This window comes from Manis javanica, chromosome 5 (assembly GCF_040802235.1).
Source record: "Manis javanica isolate MJ-LG chromosome 5, MJ_LKY, whole genome shotgun sequence".
NCBI lineage: Eukaryota > Metazoa > Chordata > Mammalia > Pholidota > Manidae > Manis > Manis javanica.
Genome location: NC_133160.1, coordinates 168,293,875 through 168,317,156, shown reverse-complemented (window position 1 = coordinate 168,317,156; position 23,282 = coordinate 168,293,875). Strand labels below are relative to the sequence as shown.

At 47.5% G+C, this 23,282-nt stretch overlaps 1 protein-coding gene across 3 annotated transcripts in view; it reads right to left on the bottom strand.

Annotated features, from left to right (window-relative positions):
* STK32B (serine/threonine kinase 32B) overlaps window positions 1-23,282 on the bottom strand; it is a 315,037-nt gene that overhangs the window by 230,127 nt on the left and 61,628 nt on the right. The gene's annotated exons all lie outside the window — the stretch shown is intronic.

Genomic DNA, 23,282 nt, shown 5'->3' with positions numbered 1-23,282 from the left:
TGCATGGCTGTGCCACTAAATGCAGTATGCACCTTTCTGTGCTCCTTTCACTCAGCCACTCTCTCCTGCTTGGCTCCCATGGGGGTGCACCCTCTGTTTCCCACTTTGTGCAGCAGCTGCTTTAGGGCACTCAGCTTTGTCTGCCCAGCCATTGAATACTGGAGTGCGTCAAGCTCCATCCTACAACCTTCCCCTTGTCACTGGCTGCAATGGCGTCAAATCAACGCCATTGCCAAGGCGCCTCCTCCCTGGCTTCCAGGCTGGTGGTACACATCACCGCCATCCTACGGCAACTCCCAGAGGTCATAAAGCCATCCTGAGCCCAACAGGTCCCCAACAGAACCTATGATGAGTGGCTCAACATTCACCTCACCTCACAAGCTCGAAGCCGGGCACTCCTCCCTGACTCCCTGCTCTCCAAAGCCAACCCAGGTGCGATCCTTGACCCAGTTAGGCCTGCAGAACCTCTTTACCACCTCTCCCATCTCTTCCACCTTGTAGCCACCCTGTGATCTAATCCAGCAACATCTCCTGTTGGACCCCCACAGGGGTCTCCCCACACCCTCCCTTGACTCTCCTGCCCGAGGGTACATGCTACCCCACAGGCAGGGGGGGTCTTGTTCTTCCTCTGCTCACAGCCCTCAAATGCCCCCTCCATTGCTTTCAGGGAAAAGAGCAAATTCCTCCCTGTGGCCACAAGGCCCTACTTTCCCCCAAAATACATCCTTCTATATTATTTTACACATATTTGATTAAGATTCCTTTTCCCCGCCAGACCCAGCTCCCTGAGGTCAAAGGCCATGTTTGCTTTTTTTGCTGTGTCCCCACCACCTAGCGCTGCATTAGCACTCGACAAAAATTCATCAGTTAAAGGAACGAGTGAAAGCAGATCTCCATATTCACAGTGCCAAGCACAGTTCCTGGTATATAATGAGTCCTCTGTAAATATTTTTTAATTAGATTGACTCACAGCCAGTTTCCAGTCACTAGGAAAGGCACGTTATTTACGGAAGATGAAGTGAACAGATCAGCTCACTACACGATGGGGGTGAGGACACGGGGAAGTGAGTGAAAACAAACAGTTCCCTGTCCCACACTTACACAGTGGAGGGTGACTATGCTCAAGCCAAAGTCAGACCTTGTGTGCCACCTGATGCCCAACGTGCTTAGAACAGAGAGGCAGAGTTAATGGTTAACTTGGCAAAACCATGGTTCTTTGACCTAGATTGATTTCCTTTGCACATAACTGGCCAGGAAAAGAAATTCCGTATTTTCACCTCTTCCCCACTCACCAAAGATCCAAGGAGAAGAGGAAAACAATGGGATTGGACTGCACTCATTACATGACCAGCACGGGCTTGGAAATGCGGGTATCCTGTCAAGAGCCCCCGAGGTTCCGCGAGGCATCTGTTGGCATCTGCCACCTACCCTCCAATCAGCAATAAACATCACCACCTCCCTGAAGGCCCCGTGCTGCCAGGTCTCGGTGCTGCTTCACCTGCCTGGAAAGCCTCTCCTCCAAGACCCTGTATTCTGGGGAAAAGTTCCACCTGGCCTTTGACATGTGGCCCAGGTGCTCTCTCATGAAGCTTTGTCCCACTCCCCACAAATCACTGTCTCCTTGGTACCATCTCTGAACCTTCTGCAGACGTCTGTCTATCCAGGGATCAGGAGAACCCAGCCTGGAGTCAGCCTGCGTAGGTCCTGAGTCAGCTCTTCCGCGGTCCAGGTGGCCTTGGAGGAGTCACCTGGCCTCTGTGCCCCCTCACTTGCCTCACTTTCCCCACCTGTAAAATGGGAGCCATGGTGCCTACCCTCCATGGAAGCGTAGAATAGTGCCTGGCATGCTGCAGCCTCTCAAAAGAGATCTGTGTTGAGGTGAGGAACCACGCCCCCTCTCCGTGATTTCTCCTACAGGGATATTTCCCTGAACACCAGTGGCCTCTTGCCCCATCAACGGTGGTGTAAGTTGCCCAAGTGCTCAGCTGGCGAAGGAATAGTGCTGGCACATTTTCTGGAATCTGTCTTAGGGAGCAAGCTCTTCCTTGGCTCCTTCCTGCTAGAAGCTCTTCAGGGCCAGGCACAAATACAGAGAGATCTGGGGCTCTGGAGCCGTCACGGAACTGGTGTGGGGGCCTGGCTGACCCTCAGCTTCGGAATCAGGGAGTCTGTCGTGGCTGCCCTCCTGAATTACAGCCAGTTCTGTCCCTTCTAGAGCTAAGGCTTCATTCTGCACTCACCTCTCTTATGTCCTATTTCCTAACTGGAGACGGGTATTAAATACCAAACAAACTGGAAAATGTCAAAAGCTACTATTTTAATAATCAGCAATACATTGTTGTAGATAATCTCACTCATCCATATTCTTTACAAAAATACGTGTTCCTTGAAGGTGTCTAATGTAATATATGAGACAAATACATATAATTATTTGGACTAGCCTATTGGACTAGGTTGGATTTAAATGACTTGAAGCATATGACCTGTGTTTTCCATTTATTTGCCATCCCCCTGAGACCTGGTATACTGATACTTAAACAATAATGCCTACAGGAAGACACTGTGCACAAGTGAACAATTTACACTTGTTAATAAGCAGACTAAAATGGCTTCAGTCAATGAGAGTGTCAACTCAAAGACGGTCCCAGAAATCTCACTGTCACACAGGGCTTTCCAGAGCAAGAGTTGTCTGGGGGATGCAGGAGGGTTGATGAGTGGATTTCTTAGGGTGAATGCCTTGTCCTGGTTTGCCCAGGACCTTCCCAGTTTTAGCACTGAAAGTCCCACATCCCTGGAAACACTGCAGCCTTGGGAAAATAGGGACAGTGGGTCACCCATAGGTTTCTAAATCATTAAACTGTCCCCCCTGAAGGAGTCACATGCACTGCCAGACAGGCTGGGGGCTGGTGAGGTATATTTTTAAAAAGCAGCATCTACTACAGATGGCCAACAGGCACATGAAAAGATGCTCCACATCACTGACCATCAGGGAAATGCAAATGAAAACCACAATGAGCTGTCACCTCACACCGGTCAGAATGGCTGCTGTCCAAAAGACAAGAAATAACAAGTGTTGGCAAGGATGTGGAGAAAAGGGAATCCTCAAGAAACTAAAAATAGAAATATCACAAGACCCAGTAATTCCACTTCTAGGAATTTACCCAAAGAAAACAAAATCTCTGATTTGAAAAGATATATGCACCCCTATGTTTATCACCACATTATTTACAATAGCCCAGATTTGGAAGCAACTCAAATGTTCATCAATAGATGAATGGATACAGAAGATGTGGTATATATACACAATGGAATATTATTCAGTCGTAACAAAGAAAGAAATCCTGCCATTTGGGACAACATGGATAGACCTATAGGGTATTATGCTCAGTGAAATAAGCCAGGCAGAGAAAGACAAATACTCTATGATTTCACTTATTTGTGGAATCTAAAAACAAAACAAAACATCAATAGATTCACAGACACTGAGAGGTGACTGGTGGTTACTGCGGAGGAGGGATTGAGACGGGTGGGTGAAATACGTGAAGGAGATAAGGAGGCACAAAATCTCAGTCATCATATAAGTCAGTCATGGGGATGAAGGTACAGCATAGTGAATACAGAATATAGTTAATAATTCTATAACATCTTTCTATGTTGACAGTAACTATACAAGTTGGGGTGAACATTTAATAATGTAGATTACTGTCAAATCACTATGTTGTATATTTGAAACACTGTATATCAACTACACTTCAATTAAAATTTTTTCAATAATAAAAAAAAGGAGAAGAAACAGCATCTGTTCAGACCACTTGATGCTTAGAGTTGCCAAGGGTGACAGTGTAATCAGTCACTGTTCAGGTAGAAATGGGTGGCACATTGCCAGCCAGAGGCAAAGCAGGGGGTACTAGTGACCTGACCCAAAACCATGAGAGCAGTGACGCCTGCCTGGAGGGCTGTCACAAGAACAAGGAAATGACACATGGGCCGTTAAATAACTGGTTGTCCATACAGGCTCAACTTTCCTTTCTTCCTTGATAAGGAAACCTGAGGTCTGCTTAGGAATCAGGGTGGCCGGCCCCAGGCAGAGTCACAATTCATCTAACCCAGTAACATTCATCAGAATCATCTGGAGGCAGGTTAAGAAGGATCATGGACCCCCTGACCTCGGGTTTCTGAGGAGGGGCCAAAGAATTTGCATTCCTAACAAGTCCCCAGGTGATACTGATAGTTATAGTCCAGGGACTATCTAATTAATCTGGACAATTCTGTTTCCCTCTGTTCCAGACACTCATGAAGCTGGCAGTGACCTTGTGACACAGGTCTCATCAATGAGAGCTAAGCAGAGAATTAATGGCAATATGTCTGGAAAAGCATTTATTTTTCATGATGGATGTAAAAGGACAGATGTGGTCAGAGTGGCTCTTCAAATCTCTCACCTCTTCCTACCATGAATATGGATGTGATGTCAAAGCTACAGCAGCCATATTGTGACTATGAGACAACAAACACAAGCAAAAGGCCGAGACAGGTGCAGAGAAGCCAGCCCCTGTTGTCAAGCCTCTGAAACCATGTCAGCAACCACATACCTCTGAACTTATTATATTTGAAAAAAGAACAAAGCAATCTTATTTATTTAAGACACTGTGGGTCAGTTTTGCTATTACTGGGAGCCAGATGCATTCCTTTCTGACACACAGAGCCAACCACATAGTTAGCTCTTAGTAAATTCTAACTATCTTATTGTTGGATTTCAAGCCTCATTGTGATTTTGCTGAAAGACAGAAGAACAAAGTTGTTTGGGGTATAAACATAGAGGCCAGGCTGCCTGGATTTGAATTCTGGCTCGACCACTCACCAGCTGGGTAACCTTGGGGAAGGCACGTAACTAGTTACTATTTCAAACAATCTCTAATTGAAAATAAATGTCCTGTAAAAATACAAACATTTAAGCATTGTGCGCATTGAGCAAAGAAAGCAAACAGATGTCCCCTTTCCTGCTGCCCTAAGAAGCCAAAACCTGGAGCTCATTCTTATACTTTTGGTGTTACACACACAGACGACATAGTCTGATCACACAAGTGTAGGAAACTTCACCCCAAAATACTGATTTCTGGTATCATTTCAAAAATTGGAAGAGCTTCCAAAATCGTCCCTTCATGCCCCCTGACAATAGGACAACAGTCTCTCTGATTCATCACCGTCCATGCCCGTCCAGTTCACATACTTCCTGCCTTATCCCACAGGCATTTGAGCCTTTGGTGACTGGACTCTATCGGAATGAGACGCACCAGGTGGGCAGCGAGGGGGCAAAGGGAAAGGGATGGCTTAGTGTCCTACACGGGAGCTTTAAACTCAGCCCCACCATTTTTACCACTGTGAACCTGCAGAGATAAATTAACTTCCCCAAGCCTTGATTTTAGTATCATAAAATGAGTGTGGGGATGCCTACCACCCCAAATCAGAGTGAGGGCCATAGGCAATGACAGCCAAGGGCTGACCTAGCAAATGGAAGCCCCCTGCAGAGTACCCATGGAAAGCCCTGCTCCAGCGGAGAACCCTGGTGGCCTGGTCACTTGGCATCTCAGAATCTCTGTTTGCTCATCTCTAAAATGCGGTAACGCTCATCTGGTGGGGCTTTCCTCAGGATAAGCCTGTTCTGTAATCAGCACACAATGGTGGTGAGTATTCGGATTTGGTCTCCTCTCATTCGCACACAGATGTTGCAGTCATCCGGGTGCCTCCCTGAGAAGGTGGCTGAGCCCTGCTCATCACTGAGTGCCAGGTGCCTGACAGGTCACACAGAGGAAGTGTCCGTCAAGAGAACTGAATACTGGCATGACTGAATGAATTGGGTGGGGAGGAGGGGGAATAGGAAGGGGGCTCCCCAGGGACTGGGAAATGAATGCCCTCCTCACAGAAGGGTGGTGACTCGGCTGCAGCCAGCATCACCATGAAAGCCCTGTATTAGGCCCTGATCAACAAATATTTCTTGGGTGAAAGAAATCAAGATGTATTGGGTGGGCACAGACTTGCTGACATAATAAATAAGTGTGTGCTGTGTGCCAGGCCCTGTTCTAGGTGCTGGAAACAAGCAGTGAACAACATACCATGAACCCCATCCACAGAGCTGACCTTCTGTTTCAAGGAGGCAAATACCCATCAATCCATAATTCAATGGCAGGAAGTGTTAAATTCTATGAAAATAATCCACATGCATTTGTCTCCTAGAGCTTCTAGGGCAAATTACCATAAACATGTGGCTTAAATCATACAAATGTATTATCTTACAGTCCTGCCAGTCAAAAGCTGACCAAGTTCTCACCGGACTAAAATCAAGGCATCAGCAAGGCTGACTTTCTTCTGAAGGTTCCAGGGAATGATCCATTTGCCTTTTCCAGCATTGGGAGGCCCCTGCTATCCTTGGCAGATGGCCCCACATCACTCCAAGTGCTGCTGCCGTCCTCCATGGCCTTCTCTGACCCTCCTGCCTCCCTCTTCTGTTATAAGGAGCCTTGTGATAACACTGCCCACACAGATAATCCAGGATAACCTCCCATCCAAGACCCTTACTTTAATCACATCTGCAAAGTCCCTTCTGCTTGTAATGTCAGGTACACATGGGTTCCAGGGTTAAGCTGCGGACATCTTTGGGACCATTGTTCTGCCAACCCCACCTGGTAAAGGGACCAATAGTGGCTCTGTTGGGAGAAGGAGCTGCTGTTTTAGACTGGGTGGCCAGGACAGGCCTCCCTAAGCAGAGGGCAGTGAGCAGATCCAAGAAGACATTGAGAGGAACTGCCATGCAGATATCCAGGGGATGGTTGCTACAGGCAGCAGGAACAGCAAGTGCAAAGGCCCTTGGCAGGGACAGGCATGATGGTCTCCAGGGACAGCCGGCAGGCAAGGATGGCTAGAGCGCAGCATGGTGGGGAGAGGTAGTGGGGGAGCCAGTCATGCAGGGCTGGGCAAAGAGCTGAAGGGGGTTTCTAAACATGATGAGAAAGCACTAGAGGATTCTCAGTAAGGGAAAGAAAACTGGTCTGGTGATGTTTGTGTGAGTTATTCAGGAATATCCAAATTCAGATGTAATCTCAGGGAGACAAAACTGCCACGTGACAGTAATTAAGAATGTGGGGACCAGCAATTGTATTGCAGTCTGCTGAGAAAGTTGATCTAAAAGATGAAGTGGGCACAGAGGAGTTTTAGGGCAGTGAAAACACTCTGTGTGATACCATAATGGTGGATACATGTCATTGTGCACTTGTACCAACCCACAGGATGCACACCACCAAGAGTGACCCCCAACATAAACTTAGGGCTCTGGGTAACAGTGATGCATCAGTGTAGGTTCGTCAGTTGTAACAAAGGTACCCCTCTGGTGGGAGATGTTGGTAATGGGGGAGGCTATGCATGTGTTGGGGCAGGGGGCATATGAGAACTCTCTGTACCTTTCTCTCGGTTTTTTTGTGAACCCTGAACTGCTTTTAAAAAGTCTTAACTTAAAAACCAAGAAGAGATGGGGCCAGCAGCCCAGGAGGGGGAGGGGCAAGGCAGGGAGGGCCACATGCAGCCCAGGTGGCCACAGTGATCCAGCTGTCCGTACACGGACACAGGGACAGGGCCATCCCCGTGACTCTCGTCTTGTGTCTATGATGTGCTGACCCTGGTGGCAGCAGGGGACCTCAGGTGGCAGGCCTCTGCTCACACAGAGCTTGCAGCCTGGCAGGGAGGCCCCAGGTCCTGAGCCTCTGATGCGGGGTTCTGGTGCTGTAGGGGCCAGGCACAGGGCTGTGTAGAGGGTCCCAACTGCCCTGAGGACACAGGCAGGGAGCATTCTGAAAAGCAGGAGCCATTGAGTGTGGGTTTGAGTTCTCCAGGGGGTGAGGAGAATAAGTAGAGGCTCTGGGAAAAGCGACAAAGGAAACAAAAACCCAGTGGCCTGGAACAGCACGACGGGGCAATGAGCAGAAGGGAATGAGCAGGGTGGGTAAGAGGGCTGACCCTTGAGATGACCAGGTCATTCAGGCCAAAGGTATGTCAGGCCTTGGCAGAGCCCAGAGAAGCAGTTCTCAACAGGCCCCATCTGCCCTTGTTGACCAAGCTGCCCTTGCAGGGGCTGCTTCAGCCGCTCAGGAAACAGGGCTTTCAGTAAGGCGTTCTTTGGGGCAGAAGATGAGGTCCATGCAGTCCTCAGAGCAGGACACCCTTGCTGTGAATTCATCTATCAGCTCCAGGGCCTGAGTTTGTGCCTGGGTCCAAGGCCAGGAAGAGTCCTTCCTTCTCTCTTTGGCCCACCATTCCTAGGTCTTACTCCCCACGTCCTAGTGTGTGTGGGGAATGAAGTCCATGCCCTCACCGTGACCCGGAGGGGCTGCTTCCCGTTCTCTGCCCCACCTCCCCTGTGCACGGGCCCTTGGCACATGGTGGCCTCCCAGGCCTCCCGGCTGCTTCCCTCCCCAGGCACCTCCTTCAGTGCTTGGTCCTGGTCCCCCAACAGCGGCTCCTTCCCATCCTCAGGCCTCCCCCCTGCAGCAGGAAGCAGCCTCCTGGACACCTGCCTGGCTGACCTCCCCTGGGTCCTGCCTACCTCATCAGCATTTGTATTTCTTTTGTAGTAATTCTTACACACTGAAATGTTCTCCTGTCCACCCGCTCATTGTCTGCACTGCCACCTTGGAACGCCGACTCCTCTGTGGCTGGGGCATTGATGAGAGGAAGCCTTGTCCTACCAGATCTAAGAATACATATTCATTCATTCATTCATTCACTGCTTTGTTCACTTTAGTATCCCCAGAACCCAGAACAGCACTGGGCTTACAGTAGGTGCTCAATGAAGAAATGAGTCATTCTTATGAGAATAAGTAGGTGAGAATATGGTAATATGTTCTGCCAAATAAGTTTTGAAGAGAAAAATCTTGTCCTACCAGATATAAGAATACATATTCATTCATTCAACAAATAGTCATTGCATGGGACAAGATGCCTGCAGGGAACAAAATAGACATAATCTCAAGGAACATGTATTCTACTGGGAAACTGAGTCACAAAAACGCCCACCAGAAATTCAGGATGGAGTGGAAGAAAGAACGAGCTTTGCAGGTTAACAGGCCCCGGCTGGACCCCAGCAGGGAAGAGAAGAGTTATTCAGTAAATAGGGCTGGGAGAAATGCTTAGATATTTGGACAAAAATCAAATGAGTACCTCTCTGTTCACTAGATCCCAACATAAATTTCGGAGCGAATCAGAGCTAAATGCAATAACATCCCAAACCATAAGGCTCAGGGCCTGAAAGGAAAGTCATTCAATACAGATCAATCTCTTCGCATCCCTGGAGCTCATGGGGCTGACCATCTAGGGGACTTCCTGCCTCAGCAGGTAAGCTTCTTTCTCAAAGGTCACAGACTCGCAGGCTGCTCCAGGCTGGAATCACCAGTTCCCTGCCCAGGGAGAACTGGTGCCACATGGGGAACCATGTGTACATGTTCACTCTCAGTGTTCAAGGCTATCAGGCACACCTCAGGAACTCCCAGGTCATCCCGTGTGATGGTCTATCCTGGCGCTCAAGGCCTTGGGTAGAACCATCTTTGCACACCATCTTCCCTGCTCATCCTCGGTTCCTCTGCACTAACGGGCAGGTCTCATCCAGAGTTCCATCCAGAGATGATATTCAGCTGAAGTCTTGGGTCCAGCTCCCAACCAGCATCCACTCTGGCTGCCCGGGGCCAGAACTGGACCCCCTGTTCCATGCAGACTTTACATATACTCCTGGCTTATACCCCCAGACAGAGTCGACAACTAGTGTTTGCTAAACTGAGCTGCAACTGCTTCTTTTCGCCTCATTAAAAATCGTTTTGTTTTCTAGTTGATAAATGTGTTTCATAAAACCTAAAAGCCTTTTTTCTCACTCTACACTGTTATCAGCAAAAACACTGAATCTATAAGCATTCAGGAAATCACATGCCCAATTCATACAGGACATATTATATGGCAATGAGCACCATTTGAATGCTGGTGGAAATGTGGAATCCATGATAGGGAAAGTGTCAAACACTTATTTGAAGGAGAGAGTAAGAGTTAAGCTAACAATTCCTCAAAAGCAAGACAGTCTTAGACACATCGGCTTCCTCGGTGCCCAGTGTATCCATCTGCTAGGGCTGCCGTAACAGAGAACCACCAACTGGCTGGCTTAAAACAACAGACATTTATTCTCTCACAGTTCTAGAGGCCAAAAGTCTGAGATTAAGGTGTTGACAGCACAGGCTCTTCAAAATGCTCTAGGAAAGGGCCGTTCATGGCCTCTCCTGGTTTCTGGAAGCTACTAAAACCCTTGTTGTTCCTGGGTTTGTGACTACATCACGCCAACCTCTGCTCCATCACCACATGGCACCCTCTTTTCTTCTCCTCTTCTTGCAAGGACACCAGCCATTGGACTAGGGCCCTCTCTAGTACGACCACATCTTAACTAATTACATCTGCAGAGACTCTACTTCCAAATTCTAAGGCTCCAGGTGAACACGAATTTTGGAGGGACACTTTTCATTCCAGTGCACCCAGAACAGCCCCTGGCCCACAGAAGAGGTGTGATAATAATGCCTGGATGGGTGAATGAATGACCAAACCAATGAGCCCACATTCATGTGCACCTGTATGTACACACCTGTGTGTACACCTGTATCTAAGCTGCAGAAACCAAAGGATATTTTGGAAACATTGTGTCATCCAGCCCTACAGCCTGGTAGGGTGGAATCAAAGCCAACCAGCTCTAGGAAATGCAACCGACTTCCAGTTGTGCAACTGTGGACAGACCCACAGAGAATAAAGTGGCCCAACTAGATCACTAGATCAGCTGCTAGGTCCATGTCAGCTCCCAGCACGATGATTCAAAGAGAAGTTCTGCAGGTGCCCAGCACATGACCATTCTTCCTACAAACCAAGTGACCGGTCTCCTGGTCTTTTTAGGGAAAGAATAGCACAAGGTTCAGGGCCTAATTTGTGGCTTAGAGTCAACTGATTTCTATTGCATCTTCCTTGGCACAGATGACAGCATTACTAATCCCAGGATGCTGTTTCTGCCTAAATGATTTATTCATGGAGAGCAGTGAAGGATGCTTAGCCAGGCAGGGATAAACAAGCCAATATTTGGATGCAGATGGTTATGTTTTGATTTATATTCTCATTAAACATAAGCAAACATCTTCTATTGGCTGCCATATATTTGGGTCCTGGAGATTGTAAATGTCCTCATTGTGTATGTTGGGTGTTCACCACACCCCAAGACCTCACACTGTCAACTCCTGGGACGGAAACGTTAAAGGTGACCTGGTGGGAGGCCAGATAATCAGGTGCAGGTCCAGGGCAGCTCTCAGAAGGCTGGGAGTGGGGAGGGGTTTGGGCCTGACATCTTCACAGGATTGATCACACCAACTTCTCACCCTTCCTGGTACCCAAGTCTTCTGTAAGATGACCTTACAGCTCAAGAGGTGAAGCATATTTCTCCACCCATTTCTTCTCCATTCTGCCATAGCATTAGGATTGATTAGACAATGGGATGTTGGCAGGCCTGACACAAGCTGAGGCTCAGGAAGTCCTTGCGTCTATCCGCTTCCTCCCTTTCTCACCCACCTGCACCACGGTTCGCTCCCAGGCTACCCGCTGGGCAGTGGCACATTGAGCAGTGCCGGCAGCCCTGGTGTCCCAGGTGAAGCCATCCCAGACTGTCTGACAGCCAGTCAATCCCCAGGGGGAGAGACCAGCTGGGATCAGCAGAGCCAGCCTAAGAGTGGGAATGGTGCCCAAGGCTTGCTGGTGTGAGCCACTAGTTTTGGAGTGGTTTGTTCTATGTCATTATCAAGAAAAATTGGGGGGAAAGAGAGGGAGGGGTGGAGGGAAAGAAGAAAAGAGGCAAGAAGGGAGGAAGAGAGATATAGGGCCCAAGGACTATCCTCAGAGGGGTGGGGTATGTTAGCCACAAACAGCTAAAAATCTTGAAAAAGAAGAAGAAAGTGGGAAGACTCACTCTACCCAAGACTAAGGTCTCTATGTAGAACAGAACTCAAGACGGGGTGGCACTAGTGGAGGGACAGGACACATGAATGCATGGAACAGAACAGAGAACCCAAAAATAGACCCCTACATGTGTCCAGCTGATTTCTGACCAAAGTGTAAAAACAACCCAGTGGAGGAAAGACAGCCTTTCAGGAAAGACCTAAGTCAAGGCAATACCCTTTTGGCAGAGGTCTGGGGTCAGGTTGCTGTGCAATTTGCCCAGATGGGGAAAGGACAGCCCCTCAGTGAAGTCTGGAGGGGTGAGGGCCGCCTGGGGGCCACGTGCAGAATCCAGTTTCTGAGGTTGTAGGACGGGGGCCCCTGTTTCTTTCTTGGCTGTGTGCTAGGAGTTCTATCTGCATCAAGAGGTTTCTAATAGTGCATCAATCCCTTCTCACGCACCAAATCTCTCTTACTTACCTTTCAGTGATCAGTCAGAGAAATCTGCTTTTAAAAGGGCTCAAGCGATTAAATTAGGTCCATGCAGACAATCTTCTCTTTACAGTGTAATATGACATAATCAGAGGAGTAAGGGAAGCAAGGGGTTCATAGGGTCGTCTTAAATTTCTGCCTCCTATGGAGCCGACTAAAGGATGGATTCATCGCCATGAATCACCGAGGAGCGGGGATGTCCCCTTGAACATGGGCGTGCACCCACCCATGTGCACAGGCTTGTTCCCCTCCTAGCCTAACACAAGCCAGAACTATGAAATGAGACGCTCAGTGAAAGTCTGTATATCCGTGGCCTTGGGCACTCCTTTGGGGTTATAAGGCCTTCCGTTTATTTTGTGTTTCCTGCCTGACCTTTTGCGGAGGTCTAGCTCTATTCCAGACCCCGGGCCAGAAACAAACCAAACTCGGTCCTGGCCATCCAGCCTCCCCTGCCCACAGGACAGGCAGGTACCAGAGCAGGGGGAAACCCTGGTGCCTTCGAGGTGGGGCCAGGGAAGGGACTGCCCCTGAGGACACCGGGAGGCTTGAGGGTCAAGAAACGCTGATCACTTCAAGGAGACTACAAATGACACAGCTCTCCACCCGCACAGGGAAGCCCTTTGCTCACTTAACATCTGGTGACTTAGGCAAAGGTTTCAGGGCTTTTTCTTTGTGAGTGAGCAAATCACACAATTCAGGAAAATGGGTCTGATTTATGAGCAGATGTCTACGCGGCGCTCCCCTGGGCTGCACACGGTGGGGATAATGACATTTTGGCAGAACCAGGGCTTGAGGGCCACTTTCTTGAGTAGGCAATGTGGGGGGCCCCATCCCTGTACAATTTGGTCACAGGCATGTCATGAGAATTAAATGAGATCATGCAGGGACAGGCTTAGGTCAGAGCCCGGCACATGCTGGTGACTGGTAAATGGTAGTCAAGGGGGGGTGACAGGGTGGTGAACCGATGATGCGGTTTACGATGATGGTAAGTGTTCGGGGCTGAACCGTGTCCCCCAGGTTCCTAAGTGGCAGTCCTCACGCCCAGCACCTCCGCTGTCACTGAGTTTGGAGACAGAGCCTGTAAAGAGGGAATTCAGTTGAAATGAGGTCCTTAGGGTGGGTCCTGGCCCAATCTGCCTGGGGTTCTTATAAGAAGAGGGGACTGGGCACAGGCAGGCTCAGAGGGATGACCAGGGGAGGACAGGGAGACGGCCACCTACACGCCAAGAAGAGGTTCAGGGAGCCATCTGCCCACACCCGATCTCGGACTCCTGGCCTCCGGACTGTGAGGCAGTAACGCCTGCTGCCTAAGCCGCTGCCTGTGCTGCTTTGCTTCGGAGGCCCGAGCAGGCTAACACAACAGTGATGGCGAAGCTGGTGTTGCTATTACAGAAGCACGAGACCAGGCATCAGGATGGACCTGGGGCTGTAAAGGGAAGACTCGGTGTTCAAGAATCGTCCATGCCTGCAGCAGTGTGGGCCCAAGGCAGAGAGGCCAGGAGCGGAGGGAGACGCACAGCAACTGGGTCAGGGAGGGACGTGCCTGAGCGGGTGCCAGGACAGCAGGGACAAGGGGAGTCTACAGAAAGAAGGGACGCAAATCAGCAGGGTGTGGTGGAGAGCAGGGGAGGCTGGAATCGATGCTGAGCTCTGGGTCCCCAGGCCCGTGACAGTAAATACGGACAGAGGAGGCCCTAGTGGAGGCAGAGGCCGGAGGAGAAAGGACCCTCTGTGAGGAAGACGGCGAGTCTGGCTTGAGGCGTCTTGCACCTGAGGTCCCTGTGGGTCAGGAGGCAGCAGGAGGACCCCTCTGGAACGGAGCTGGGACCGGAGTGCGGGGAAATGGATGAGCTGGTCCAGGTGGGGACGCTGAGTCAAGAGCAGGGTTGAGGACAGATCATGCAGGAAGCCAACAGCTGAAGAGGGGCAAAGCAGGAACTCAGGAGGGGAAACGGTGTGCAGAGAGGTGGGCGAGAAGCCGGAGGGCATCACGGGGCCTGTCTTAGGTATCTCGGGCAGCCGTGACAAACACGATAGACTGGGGGCCCTAAACAACATACAGTTCTTTACCACAGCTGTGGAAACTAGGAAGCCCGAGGTCAAGGTGCCGACCAATTCTGTTCTTGGTTGAGGGCTCTCTTCCTGTCCAAACGCAGCTGTGTTCCGGGCGTGTGCTCATGCGGTGGAGCCAGACAGTGAGCTGGCCCCGCTCCTCCTCCTCTCACCAGGACACGGATCCCACCGCGGAGCCCCTTCCTCAAGGCCTGACCTAAACCTATTGCCACCTCCAAGATGCCCCACCTCTCACTACCATCACTTTGGGGTTAGAACTCCAACACATGAATCTGGGGGACATAATTCTGCCCATAATAGAGCCTAGGGGAAGAAGGTCCACAGAGGGGTCCAGGGAGCCACGTACCATGGGGACGGGCATGGTCAGCATTCCCAGTAGACCCAGGGCCTGTTCACAGCAGGCTCCTGAAGCACTGGTAATGGAAGACTGGCTGAATGAGTAAACGAACAAATGAATGGGTGGACACAGAGACCACTCAGCCACTCAGCCACATGTCCATGGACATTTACCCATTTGCCCGCCGGTCTCCCCACTGGCCTGGGAGATCTGCACAGAAGGCCCGGGCTGTGTCCTTCTCAGCTTCCCTGGCCCTCAGTGTAAATGGCTGTCAAGTGGTGTCCAGGACACATCTCCTGAGAGGATGGCTGTCCCCTGTCTGTCACTGAGCGCAGCGGCTTCCTGAGCTCTCCCAGCAAGATGCAACCGAGACTTTGGTGCCAGCACCCCAATTCTAGCCCCAGCCCCTCCACCAGCACTGTGGGATCTGGGGCTTCCTTAACCCTTCTGGGGGCTTTGTTTCCATGTCTGCAAAATGGAAACAGTAATGTCACTTACTTTCAAGAGCCACCATCAAAAGCGGATGTGACTTACAGAAAACACCCAGCATTTCACTTGCTCAGTAAGTCCCATCTGCCATTATTCTGTCTCCTTGGTGTGACTAGTATCATAATCGCTACCACTGGTTGTCGTCGGTACAGTTCATCATTACTCTAATGACATGATTACATACACAGAATCTGAAGGCAGCCTCCCCCTTACTCCTTTTGTGACCTTCTCCCCCCTCGTAATAGGGGAATAATCATAGCAGCTGCCTGACAGGGTTGATGTAGGATCAAATTATCTACTATTTGTATAAAGTACTCAGAACAAAGCATGGCACCAGGTAAGTTCCCACTCACTGTCATTCATCACTTTGTCATTGTTTTGTCACTAACAGACATGAAATCTCAAAACTGTTCATGTTTTCCTACGTCTCCCAATATTACACCCATTCACTCAACGGTGCCTGAACGTAAGGCCTGGATCTCTACATCTAGGGATTACAAAATGATTGGATAATGAAACAAATGCATGTGGAGGATGGAGAAATGATTAAAACTTTAAGGAAATGATGGAATCTATACAAAAAATAAAAATGAAAAGCAACTTTGGTAGCTCAAGTCGTCACAATAGTATCAGAACATGGAAACATGCATTTTGAAATGTGGTCAGTGCATATGTGATGTCCCCTCCTCACATTGATAAGCTGAGTGCATTCTTTCAGAAGTGAAAATGTCCTTATCTAATTTAATTCCATTTTAAAAATGGAACATTTTGTAAACAGAATCACACAGTCATAACACAAATTGCTAAGCATACGGTTGGATTGTGTCAGATTCCTGGAAGGAGATAAAACCTTCAGAACAGAAGTCTGAAGAAATAGACAATATTTGAGAGAGAAAAAAAGAAATTAAAGCTTTCTGGAATTCTCAAGCTTCCCACTCTCAAGCAAAGCTCCAAATCACTCATTTTCAGGACAAAAGGCCCATTTCCTATGTTGTCTACATGGAAATGCAAAATGTTCTGGCCTGGTACTAAAATCTTCCCGATGCCCAGTTGAGTAAATGGGCTCCTATTCTTTCCACAAGTTTTTTCAGCTAACAGGGCATCCAGTGTTGACAGAACTTCTCATTCAGGATGAAGCACAGAAGGTGTTTAGCGAACTGGGAAAGCCACTGAACTCAGTCCACCTAAGGGCCAGGGCTCTCTGCTGCCAGGAATGCCCACAGCATGCAGTCCATGCAAGAAGGGGAAACTGGTTCTGGAGGCAGAATACTATTAGTCTTTTATGTGCACAGCATATAAGAACATAAACACTACAGAAAGAATAGGAGCCCATTTACTCAACTGGGCATCGGGAAGATTTAGTACTTTAATGTGCACACATAGAGAACATAAACACTACATCTGTGGGATCAAAATTTCATGACAGCCAGCAGATGCTTTCCTGAGGACTGATCCGTCTCTTAGGGTCATGAGTCGCTGTGCTTCTCCTCACTGCCAGGTCTGGTTTCTCTGTATAGACCTGTGACATGGGTGACTGCCCTAGTTACACTTTTTGAATTGGCCACGAGGAATCTCAAATCTCTGTGGGGCTGTTAGGTACACATTGCAATATTTGCCCCAACCCCATTTCTGCACCATCCTTGTTTTTCTTGTCTTCCCTCATATTTCCACTTTTGTCATCTTCTTATACTTTGGGTGCCTGCTAAGCCAACTGAAATCTTTTCTAGAATGAGGTAGGAAAGCAGTTTTCAAGTTCAAACACCTTTCTTCCACTACAACAATTTTTCAGGGCAGGCGCTGTTTGGGAAGCTGGGGATTGGAACTGGGTTTGCCTTAATCATCCGACTGTATGCAAGTCAACATGTGAAGCCCAAGGGGCACCAGGAGAGGCTTGAGGAATCCCCTGTCTAGATGAAAGAAGCAGCATATCAGACCATCGAACAACACAGGATGGCTTGTGGTGTCACACTTGCAGAGAACTTCCCCTGAGGATCTCCCAAACCCTAGAGCTTGCAACCAAATTAAATCATAATTTCACTATTACCTTTGAAAATAGATGACAGGGTCTCACAATGTCCCTAGCCACTGTCTCACATGTGGAGCAGGTTTCTTATAATGTGTTTGAACAGCTGCTCTCTGCCTAACTTGGCTTATTAATGTGGGGTCAGGGCTCTGGAGAAAGCTAGGGCTGCCAAGTCACCCAAACAAATGACAAGCTCCAATCTGTGACCTGCAGCACGCCACCACCCCATGGGATAATGAGCCTGTGCTGCTCCCAAGTGGAGCACTGCGTGTCTTCCCGAGTGGCCGGGGGCCACTGCAGGGGGAACGACATGTTCTGGAGAAGATGTGCTTCTTGGACATAAAGTCTCTCTTCTTATCAGAAGACAGGAGGGAGTTCTTTGAAAAGATTTGAACTAAACAAAAGTGAGTCCTATGTCTCTGCTTGAGACTGCTTTTAAAAGAAATTCTGGTGTTTAATAAAAGCACTCGAGTAGAAAAATATTAGAAAGACCTTTTACTTTTTCATTTGATATGTATTTACTGGGATCTTATTCTTTGACACTACCTGCACTCTGTGCTGAGACACCAGCAGAAATAAGACAGAGATCATCCCCATCTTCTGGAAGCCTAACATCTAGCAGGAAGCCTGACGTTAAACAGGAATTCCACCTGTAATTTAGAGAAGTCCCGGATGCCGTAAGAAAACATCACAGGAAGGACTATACCTGAGAGGCAGGGAAGGCTCCTAGAAAGGAGTGAAATTTAAACTGAGACCAGAACGATGCAGAGGCACTGAGCGACGTAGGAGGGAAGGGCAAGAAGGGTGGAACTGGGAGGTCTGAGAGATTATTCCCAACAGAAGGAATGGCAAGTTCAAAGACATGAAATGGGGGAGTGGCAGGAAATGACACTGTAGACGTAGCGGGCAGACTGCACTGGGGCTCAGAGGCTGCGAAAAAAACTTTAGTCCTGATCCTGAGATCCTGAGAGCAAGAGGAAACCCTACAGGGTTTTCAGTGGTAGAGGAGAGAGAGAGAGTGTGTGTGTGTGTGTGTGTGTGTGTGTGTGTGTGTGTGTGTGTGTGTGTGTGTGTGTGCGCGCGCGCGCGCACGCCTGTTGGGGGGAGTGTGCACTGAAGGGATGGAGTCACATGATCTGCTTCTCCATTTAGCACACAGCTCATGCATCAGTGTGGGCTAGTTCTGCTGTGTAACAGACAAGCCCCAAATCTTGATGGCGTGTAACAAACCCTGTTCACTTTTTTCACACAAACAACACATCCACAAAGGTCAGTGGTGGCTCCACTTACTGTACTTACTCAGGGACCTTGGCTGACAGAGGCTCCATCTGACCTATGACATATTTTATTCCTTCGGTGATTGTCTGCTTCTCCCGTTAAGGATTTGCGTCTTTGTTTTGTTCATTCCCTTCTCCCCAGTGTCTGGCACATATTAGGCAATTAGGTATCTGTTGAATAAATGAATCGTGCTCACTTTGGTCAGTCCCAGCCATCTGTCAATCACTAGAACCAACAGAATCAAGCTTCTCCTTCCCTGCCCCTGGACTGTTCCCTAGTTCTTTGTGAACTGCAGTCATGGTTCATTTTTCCAATCTTGTCTTATTTTTCCAATCTCTTTTCCACTGAGAAACTTCCATGGACCACCTTTGGGATGGTCAAGTCTGTGTGTTAAATTGACTGGGACATGAGGTGCCCAGATATTTGGTAAAATATTATTCTAGGTGTGTCTGTGATGGTGTTTTTGTATGAGATTAACACTTGAATCAGTAGATTGGGTAAAGCAGATTGCCCTCCCTAATGTGGGTGGGCCTCATCTAATCAGTTGAAGGTCTACATAGTTAAAAAAAAGCTGACCCTCACCCAAGTAAGAAAGAACTCCTGATTGCCTACCTTGAGCTGGGAAATCAATCTTTCCTGCATTTGCACTTGAACTGAAACACTGGATCTTCTTGGGTCTCTAGCCTGGTGGCTGTCAGACTGGAACTCACACCGTTGGCTCTCCTGGTTCTCAGGCCTTCAGACTCAGACTGGGACTGCACGTTGTTTCTCCTGGTCCTCCAGCTTCCCGACTGCAGATCCTGGGGCTTCTCAGCCTCCATAGTCACATGAGCCAATTCCTATCTACTTATATGTCTATCAATCTGTATCTGTCTGCCTCACTATCTACACATCTTATTGGTCTGTTTCTCTATATTCTCTGGCTAATTCAACATTTTAGCAGGCACTGTTGGTGCCCCGTCTATTTCCCTTCAGTTCTTACCACCTCAGTGCACATGCTGTAAGCACCTGCATCTCTTGGCTAGAGGGCTTTCTCTGGAGAGGGGACTCTGCTCTGCCCTGCACAGCAGGTGGGAAATGCCCAGAATTGAAAGTACCCTGGAAGCACTATCAACAATGACTAGTGGGCATGGGTGGCTCAATATCCCAAGTCCCTTAAACACAGGGTGGAATGACTCTGAGACGTGTTCTACACTGCTTCCCAAAGTCAACAGGTGCTCACAGTGGTAACTCGCTCAATAACACACCCTTTATTGGCTGACTCACTTCCCTGCCTCACTTCCCCTCCCTCGCATGTTTCCTGGGATCACCTCCACAAGAGACTTCTTGGACATGGATCCTTGTCTTAGGTTATACTCCTAGAGAAATGCAAACTGAGACAAACCCGTCAAGGGGGTCTGTGCACATCACTTCCTGCCACAGCAATCTATTTCCTTCTTAGCGTATATCATATTCTCTCATTTTTTACGAATTTATTTATCAGTTCATTTTCTGTCTTAACAAGGGCATGTTTGTTTTTGTTTCCCTGCCTAGTGTGAAGTATTTGTTTAAGAAATGTTTGATAAATATCTGTCGAGTAAATGAATGAATGAAGGACTGCATGTGGACACGTGTCTTCTTCCTCCTGACCTCGGCTCCCTCATTAGGAAACCGAGGCAGTTGTGCATGGCACCAGGAAGGTTATTTCTGGCTTTCATATCTTGAGCTTCTGAGATGTCAGGGACTGGCAGGATAATGAAGCACATAGTTTTGTTGCCAGACAAGGCTCTGGATAAGAATGTGGCCTCAGCCAGCATTAATTTGACAAGGAAGCTGGGGAGAGTGTGGCAATTAGGAGGGAAGAAAGAGGGATGGGGAAAAAATTTCTCTTTTAAGGTAGTCTTTGGCAGGCTAATGATGGAGTGGCAGCCTTATGCAGCAGGAACACTGGTGGTGTTTGCATATAAATTGCCTTTTAAGGTTTTATTCTTTAAGACTAATGAGTGTTTCAGAGTTAACCGTAACTATTCTCTACTAATTACTGTTTTAGTCACTCTCCTGTTTTTCCTCATGATTTCTACTTGTGATTCTAGGAGGCAGAAAGATGAGCCTGCTTCCTAGAGTCAATGACCCTCAGCATCAGCAGCTTTAAGGTTTGTAGGTGATCATGAAGCCGGTGACATGTAAAGATGCAAAATGTCACATGAACTTGAACATGAACTGGAATCACCCACTCTGTAAGCCACTTCACTAGTTGAGAGACAAAAGAATAAATAGAAAATCTGAACAGTCCTACATCTATCAGGAAGTTGAACCTACAATTAACTATATTGCCACAAATAAATCTTTAGGTCCAGATGGCTCCAGTGGTGAATTCTTCTGTGGAATTGTGAAGAACACCAAAATTATGTAAGCTCTTCCAGAGAACTGACAAAAGAGGGACATTGCCCAGTGTGTTTTATGAGATCAGCATAATCTTGATACAAAAACATAAGGATAAAATTATAGGTCATTCTGATTCATGAATATAGATGCAAAAATTCTAAATAAAATAATGCCAGACTGAATCTAGCAAATATAAGAAAAGATTATATCATGACCAGATTGGGTTTATCCAAGAAATGCAAGACTGAACACATTGATGACTAATGGGGAGAAAGGCTGTGAAGTCATTTTAACTAATGAATAAAAAGCATTTGATGAAATCTAATACCCATTCATGATAAAACACAATAAATTTCAGAGTAGAGTTTATTCAATATGATAAAGAGTGTCTATAACAAGCCTACAACAAACATTATACCTAATGGTTTAAAGATTTCAAGAGATTAGGAAAGAGACAAAAATGCTTGTAATCACCATTTCTATTCAATATTTTACTAGAGGTCTTAGGTGATTTCTCCAACACACACACAAAATATAAAAGGAATAAAGCTTGGAAAAGAGAATATCAAGGATCCTTATGCACAAAAGACAACAGACATAAAGTTGAAAATAATTTATAGACAAACTAATGTACTTAATAAGTGAATTTAGAAAGGACAAAGTTCATAAGGACAGAGGATATAGTATATCAATACACCAAAATGCAATTGTTTCCATGTATAATTTTTAAAGCGATAACATTCAAATAGTGTTAACTAATTATACATCTAAAAATATATCTTTAAAAAGATGTGCAGAAGCTCTCCAAGTCTTACTGAAATGTAAGACTTAGAGGGATATCTCACATTCATGAAATAGGAGACTCGTTATTTTAAAGATGAATTGTCCTCCAACTTTACCTCTCTAGTTAACAAAAATCCCAGCCATTTTTTCAACAAAACATTGACTACCTATTCCCATAATTATGTGGAAATACAAAGGGCCAACAGCAGCCAATGAAATCTTGAATAAGAATTAGAAAGTCAGAAAAATTAAAATGTCATATCTCATGTCACAAGGTTAGGGGAATTGAGGCAATATGTTATTGGCTTATGACACATAGAACAATAAATGAGAGTTAAAAGCCTAAAACAAAAAACAGCCTCACACATACACAGCCAATTCATTTGAGACAGATGATACTGAGACAAAGATACTATGAGGAAGGTTTTGGTAGACTGTTGCAGAATGGACCCCAATATGACCACACCACCCTGTATCCATGTCATGGGGCTGTCCCCTCCCAAAGTAAGTCTGGGGTTGACTGCTGGCTTTGCTCTGGCCAAAGGGATGATAACAAATGTGATATAAGTAGAGACTGAGAAGTGCTTCCACATTATGACATACTCCCTCTTCTCCCGTAGAATGCAGCCACCATATGGGACAGCCCAAGATATCCTGCTTTAAGATAACAAACCACATATGGAGAGGGGCCCTGCCAACCCCAGGGTTGGCTGCAGATGTATGAACAAGCATCATCCCAAACTGCTGATGTGCAGAATTGTGACCAAAATAAATAGTAATTGTCTTGAGCCAGAAAGTTTTTGGTTGTTTTGTTCCACAGTGATAGCAAACTCTTACAATGATCTTTTTGATACACAATTCTGGATAAACGGGAAATAAATATGGTCCCTGAAAGGAAACGAGCGATACACAGCAGCAATTCACCGGAGAATTCCGCTTTATTAGGAAAAGGTGCTGGGTTATATAGGAAGGGGCATGAGCTGATTGAGGTGTCATTTCTACGGGGCTGGTGGCTATTGGCTAGGTGTTGGGATTGGGGGGGTGAGGGGTGAGTTCGCCATCTTACTGGTGGGGGCCCTTCATTCCCCCCTTTCTCCTCTATGGGTTTGTGGACGTTGCTTTCTCTCTGACTGCTTCCTGCTGAACGGGGGCGGAGAAGGGAGTGAGGGCTTGAGGACTGGGAGGAAAGGGTTGATAGGACTCCCCACAGTAAGGAGGAGTAGGTGTGGACTTCTTCAGGTTGGAAATCAATGAAGGTTCCCTGTAACCATAGGTCGAGGACCTGTTGATTCCAATGGTGCCAAGAGGATATGGGTGTCAGGAGCCAGGCGTCTGTGGCCATTGTTTCCAGGAACAGTTTCCAGCGGAGAGAGGGGTCCATCTCAGCATGTGGTGAGGAGGTCACGTGAGGGTGAGGGATCTTCTGTGGCCAGAAGCTGGTAGTTCCTGAGTAAA